General features: G+C 40.8%; 1 pseudogene; it reads left to right on the forward strand.

The window, feature by feature from the left end:
• The first annotated feature begins 650 nt into the window (after positions 1 to 650).
• LOC116901021 overlaps positions 651 to 6,617 on the forward strand; it is an 8,736-nt pseudogene continuing 2,769 nt past the window's right edge.

The following is a 6,617-nucleotide window of genomic DNA, read 5'->3' on the forward strand; positions in this document are numbered from 1 at the left end:
ATAAACGGCACAAAGACCCAACAGAAATAAGAAATTCAGACCAACTTACCTTATGAATATTGCCACAAAAATACTCAATAAATTTCTTGCAAATTGAGTAGAACACATGAAAATGATGATCCAGCATGATAAAATAGGCGAAAGCAATCTACAGAATCAATGCAATCCCCATCAAAATTCCAACTCACTTCTTCATAGATATATAGTTATATAGAGCAATTTGAAAATTCATTTAGAATAACAAAAAAGCAGGATATTGAAAAGTATCCTCAACAATAAATTAACAATAAATTAAAATCATCATCCCAGGCTTCAAGCAGTATTATAGAACAATAGTGAAAATATTGTGTGACATTGGTACAGAGACAAGCAGGTAGATGAGTGGGAACAGAATTGAAGACCCAGAAATGAAACGACACACCTACGGTCACTTGATCATTGACAAAGGAGCTAAAACCATCCAATGGAAAAAAGATAGTATTTTTAACAAATGTTGCTGGTTCAACTGGAGGTCACCATGTAGAAAAATGAAAATTGATTCATTCTTGTAGTCCTGTAAAAATCTTAAGGCCAAGTGGATCAAGGACCTCCACAATAAGCCAGATTCACTCAAACTAATAGAAGAAAAAGTGGGGAAGAGCCTCGATAACATGGGCATTTGGAAAAAGTTCCTGAATGAAACACCAATGGCAAGTGCTCTAAGATCAAGAATCAATAAATGGAACCTCATAAAGCTGCAAAGCTTCTGTAAGGCAAAGGACACTGTTATTAAGGCAAAATACGAACCAACAGATTAGGAAAAGATCTTTACCCATCCTACATCTGATAGATAGCTATTATACAAAATATAAAAGAACTCAAGATAGTAGACTCCAGAGAGCCAAATAACCCTATTAAGATGGGGTACAGAGCTAAACAAAGAATTCTTACCTGAGGAACATTGAATGTCTGAGAAGTACCTAAAGAAATGCTCAATACCCTTAGTCATGAGGGAACTGCAAATTAAAATGACCCTGAGATTCCACATCATGCCTGTCAGAATGACTAAGATTTAAATCTCAGGTAACAGCAGATGCTGGTAAGGTTGTGGAGAAAAAGCAACACTCCTCCATTGTTGGTGGGATTGCAAACTGTTACAACCACTATGGAAATCAGTCTGGAGATTCCTCAAAAAATTGGACATTATATTATCTGAGGACCCAGCTATACCTCTCCTCTGCATATACCCGAATGGTGCTCCAACATATAACAAAAACACGATCTCCACTATGTTCATAGCAGCCTTATTTACAGTACCCAAAATCTGGAAAGAAACCAAGTGTCCTTTAACAGAGGAATGGATACAGAAAATGTGGAACTTCTACACAATGGAGTACTACTTAGATAGCAAAAACAATGACTTCATGAAATTCATAGGAAAATGGAAGGAACTAGAAAATATGTCCCTGAGTGAGGTAACCCAATCATAGAAAAACACAAATGCTGTGCACTCACTGATAATTGAGCCTGATTTACCCAAGATACAATCTGTAGACCTCATGAAGCTCAAGAAGTATGACCAAAGTGGGGATACTTCGCTCCTTCTTAAAGGGGGAACAAAAATATCCGTAGGAGGGATATGGACTCAAAGTTTGGAGCAGAGCTGAAGGAATGGCCATTCAGAGTCTGCCCCACATGAGGCTCATATATTTACTGCCCCTACAACTAGATAAGATTGATGAAGCTAAAATGTACATGCTGACAGGAACCTGATATAGATATCACCCTAGTGACACAGCCAGAGCATGTCAAATAGAGAGGCAAATGCCAGCATCAAATCACTGAATTAAGAATGGGACTCCTGCTGGAGGGAGCAAGGATTGAAAGAGCTGAAAGGGCTTGCAACCTCATAAGAACAACAATGAAAATCAACCAGAGCTGCCAGGGACTAAACCACTATCCAATGACTATACATGGACTGAACTATGGCTCCAGTTGCATATATTACAGAGGATGGCCTTATTGGGCACCAATGGGAGGAGAAGCCCTTGGTCCTGCTAAGGTTGGACCCCAGCGTAGGGGAATGTCAGGGGAGGAGAAAGGGAGGTGGATGGGGAGGGAAACAACCCTGTAGAAGAAAGGGAGGAGTATAGTATGTGGGACTTATGTCCGAGAACCTGGGAAAGGGAATAAAATTTGAAATGTAAATAAAAACTATGTAATAAAAGAAAAATAAAAATAAAAACAACAAAAAATTAATGAGCAATGGAACCCCAAAAGGAAGAATAGCTCATTTTGAAGGATCTTTGTAGTAATTTTAATAATTTGAAATTTTCTGTTTTGGACTATATTTGTAGTGAGTTTTAAATAATTCACTGAATTATACTTATTAATATTAGTAGAGTATATAATAACATTTGAAGATAATGAGAAGAGGAAAAACTGGAGATTAAAATCAATGATAAATAATTATTTTAAGAGGACTGGGAATTATCATCATCAATATATGCTATGGAGTAAGGACTGCACAGATTTTGACTTTATTCCTACTTAAAAAAACTAAAATACCTTAACAAATCTGTTACAAGGACATGATTTTGTTTGATCGAAACCAACTTTTTTCTGGTATTAATGTTATGTACCCAGTATATTTCAATATAAACTCTGCCATGACACTTTTTTCAACTAGTAATTTTTATATGTCTACCAGCTGTAACTTGAGTGAAGTATGATAATAATCTGACCTTCAAAATCTCAGAGAACTCAGCAAACATTATTTTACCCTGTTAAAATATTAGGGCAATTCTATATGTTTGATCCGCATAACAGAAAAAAATCTTTTAAATTTTAGTCCGTTTTTTAGAAAAGGAAGAAATTTTAATTCCTTTTAGTTATATGGAGGAGTATAGGTATATATTTCTCTCTTTGTGTTTGTGTGTGAGCCTTGCACACACTCACAAAAGTGGGAGTACAAGTGAACATGGAGGCCAGAAGCACTGGTTCTGCTTAGATGGACACTAAAGTTTGTCAACTACTTTAGTTGGGTTCTGGGAAATTCACTTATTTATTCAGGAATAACATCAAGTACTCTTGAGCTCTGAGGCATCACTCCAAGCTCGATTGCTTTTCTTTTCATATCTAATTCTTCTGAAATTAAACATAATGAGTCATAGAATACAGGGTCATTTCCTGTCCTATCCTGAGGCTTTGGACCTCTAACCAAATCAGAGCATAAGCCAGGAAGGAACCTTAAAGGAACTTCCTTTACATAATGTAATGACAGGTATTAATGTGTCATAGAAAAAAATCATCTTGCCATTTTAAAAGTTAAAGGTTGTTTCTGAACCTTTGCCTTTGAAAAGGGCAAAACTAAATGGTCCTACATGGCCTGAAATACCATCCTTCTATGAGGAAATGTGTATCTTGACCTTAGATGATACTGCTCACTCAGAATCCCAAAGACAAAGAGTTTCTGGAATACTAAAAGTTCAGCTTAAATAGTATATCAATTGGAAGGCAAGAGAACAGTGATATCTTTGTTAAGTAGGAACAACAACTTAGGAGAGCTCAAAGGGGAAGAGTACAATTTATGGAGAAAGCTGGGGTGATGAGATAGCTTAGAACTGTGAGAGAATAAGTAGGGGAGATACAGAGCAGATGAAGTGGAAGATATGGCCCAGACACAAACAGAAGAGGATGGAGATATGGCATCTTGTAGAAGCAAGGAGAAGAAAGAGAAAACATAGAGAACAGCAATAGAGGAAGGAGAATGGGTGAAAAAACATACGGTACTGAAAAGGAGCCAATCCAAAGCAAGAGTACAGGATAAGAGGCCAACTCATTTATAGGCTGTACTAACTTCCTGATCCAGGTTTACTGCTGTTCCACTCAAAGCCGTGAATCCAAGTCCAATTCTAAGAAGACCGTGGACAGCCTCCTCTACACTCAACTATTTCTGCTTACCACCCTTATATTAGTTCTGAACCTGAGTCTTTACCCTGTGATAGGTCAGATTGTGGGTACATGGAGGAATCTAGTATAGAGGAGGAAGGTGCCCCAGAAGCACTGAACTTTGCTGTCAGCCAGTACAATGAAAACAGCAGTGACATGTACCTGAGCCATATGGTGGAAGTGAAAACGGTCCCAAAAGAAGGAAGGGGTATGTGACCCTTTATTGAATAATTGTGTGTGTGTGTGTGTGTGTGTGTGTGTGTGTGTGTGTGTGTTTTCCTTAGTACATCTAGCATTCTCTCCACCCTGCTGCTCTCTAATCCCGATTCAGTCTGCTTTGTAACTAGTGATTTGATGTGGACATGATGACAGTATTAACATTTTTTTCCTTTCATAATGTGTTTTCCTCAGATATTTTCTGTTCTCTGGAAGCTCTAGTAGATGGACTTACCCCAAGTACAATAACCTCTGTTTCACTCCTTTGAAATATAACAGTATGCTAGCCACACCAGAACAGAGGTTTTAAAACAGGGTCCTCGTAGAAGAACCTCTTATCATCAGGCTTTTTTGGTCCAGGACCATTGTAAACAGATAGTTAGGTGACCACACACAGTAATTTCTCACCAAAACTACCTTCCCTGCTTGAAATTTTTAGTGTACTGTGAGGAGCTGTCCGAGGAGCTGTCCTCACAGATGTGAGGAGCTGTCCGAGGAGCTGTCCTCACATACTCCATTACAAGATGGCACCGGCATCCAGCAGAACGCACCTAGTAAAAAGGGCAATACACAGTCGCCTGGTAACTTCCCTACTCAAAAGGACACGTGCGTTTTGCACGCGTCATCTGGCATAATTGGCGGGCGACCAGTCGTGAAGTGACACGTCCCTGGCGAGGATATTTTTCCTATATAAGGGCAGTTATTCCTCACTTGGCGTCTCTCCGCATTGTAAGCTTATGCTCTCCTCTCAAGACGCATTAAAGCTTTTTCTGTAGTAGGATCCTGTGTGTGCCGATCGTTCCTGCTGGCGAGACATAAGCGTGGGACATCTGGTGCGAAAACCGGAAAGACTTTGCCATCATCAGCACCTTCGGAGATCCCTTGGCGACAAGGAGGATTCAGAACTGCAGGTAGGTACATTCGGAGAGGCAGCCCTCTCTTGGACTTTGGTCTGGGGTTGTCACCACCTTGGGAAGGATTTGTTGAGGCTATAATATTTGTCCTGGGAGCCACTCTACTCTTTATGTTCTGTTTTCACCGTTTTCACTGTTAAAAGGACGATCACGGCAGCTGAAGGCGCGTCTCAGTCTCTCCTATATAAGTGAGCTTCACGCAGCTCCCTTTACCTCGATTTTGACTGTTGAGGAGCAAGATGTGATAAGGCCGATGTAGATAAGCGGCACCGTCCGGGGAGGCGATGTAAAGACTCCCATTACATAAGAGAACAGCGTGTTCATCTCTACCCCTTTCACCTCACGCCTTGTCAGAGGACGTAGATAAACACCAGCGTTCAGGCCCATCATGGGATCCTCACAGTCTGTGGTCACGGCCTTTGGAAACAGTGTTAAAAGCAGAGGGGACATCAAAATTGGAGGAAGAACACTTTAAAACTTTGTGAAGGAGGTGGGAGGGTGGCGCCTTGGTTTGCCTGTTCAGGCTCAAGTTCGATTACTATCATGGAACAAACTTGGAAAAGACCTTGACAGAAAGGTGGCGGAAGAGGATCTAAGCCTAGGGATTAAAACTATATGGAAGCTGGTTAAGAATTGTTTTAAAGGATGAAAATGTGTGAGCAGCAGTAGTAGAAAGACAGCCACTCTCGAGGTAGCTCCGAGAAAGTATACTGAAACCAAACGTAGTGAGAGGTTGAAGCACAGCAAGAAAAGCACGTCTAAGAAAGAAAAAAGGCCCTCCCGGTAAGTCCGCAGACAAGAGAGTGTTGAAATTTCACAGGATTCCTGGCACTTCCTCCACACATAAACCAGGAGGGGGAGCCAGCCTATACCCTGTGAAAGAGCTAGAAGCACTGAACCTCGACAGTTCTGAAAGCTCTGAAAATAAAACCTTAGACTCAGAGGAGGAGGCCGAGCTAGATGAGGAAGCAGCTAAATATGAGGAGGAAAGATATTACCCGGATGAATGTAGGGGAAGTAATAGAAAAGGGACGGTTGTCATTTTTCTGGACGGGGAACATCAAACCTGCTGCCTCTGTCTGGACAGCTACTCATATAAAATATCGCAGTAGTTACCTGCATGCCTCGCTTTATCCAGATACCTGTTGATACCTCAGGGACCATGACCTTATTTAGAGGAAAAAGTTTTGGTACTTCTGCAATTGTGCTGGCATTATTGCTATGACAGCAGTGCTGCCTCGATTTACTGCCCCGGCATTGGCTCGGCCAAATACAGTACAGACAACCCAAACTATCAATGATTTATCGCCACCGTCTGTGGCTAAAGGACAGACAGGCCTTGGCCAATACTCGATATAGGAGGGCTTATGCTTGTCAACCAACGATAGATCTGGTCCGAGCAATTAGACATTCTATAGCAACTGCTCCAGCTTGGCTGCAAGCAAAACTCCCAGGCCTTTTGTGTCACCTCCATATAATATGACAACATTGAAGCTGCTAATCTGTCTAAGAGTCTTTCACAGCATCTGTTGCAGAATTGGACCTCGGAGTTTGAAC

Source organism: Rattus rattus, chromosome 5 (genome assembly GCF_011064425.1).
Source record: "Rattus rattus isolate New Zealand chromosome 5, Rrattus_CSIRO_v1, whole genome shotgun sequence".
Taxonomy (NCBI): Eukaryota; Metazoa; Chordata; class Mammalia; order Rodentia; family Muridae; genus Rattus; species Rattus rattus.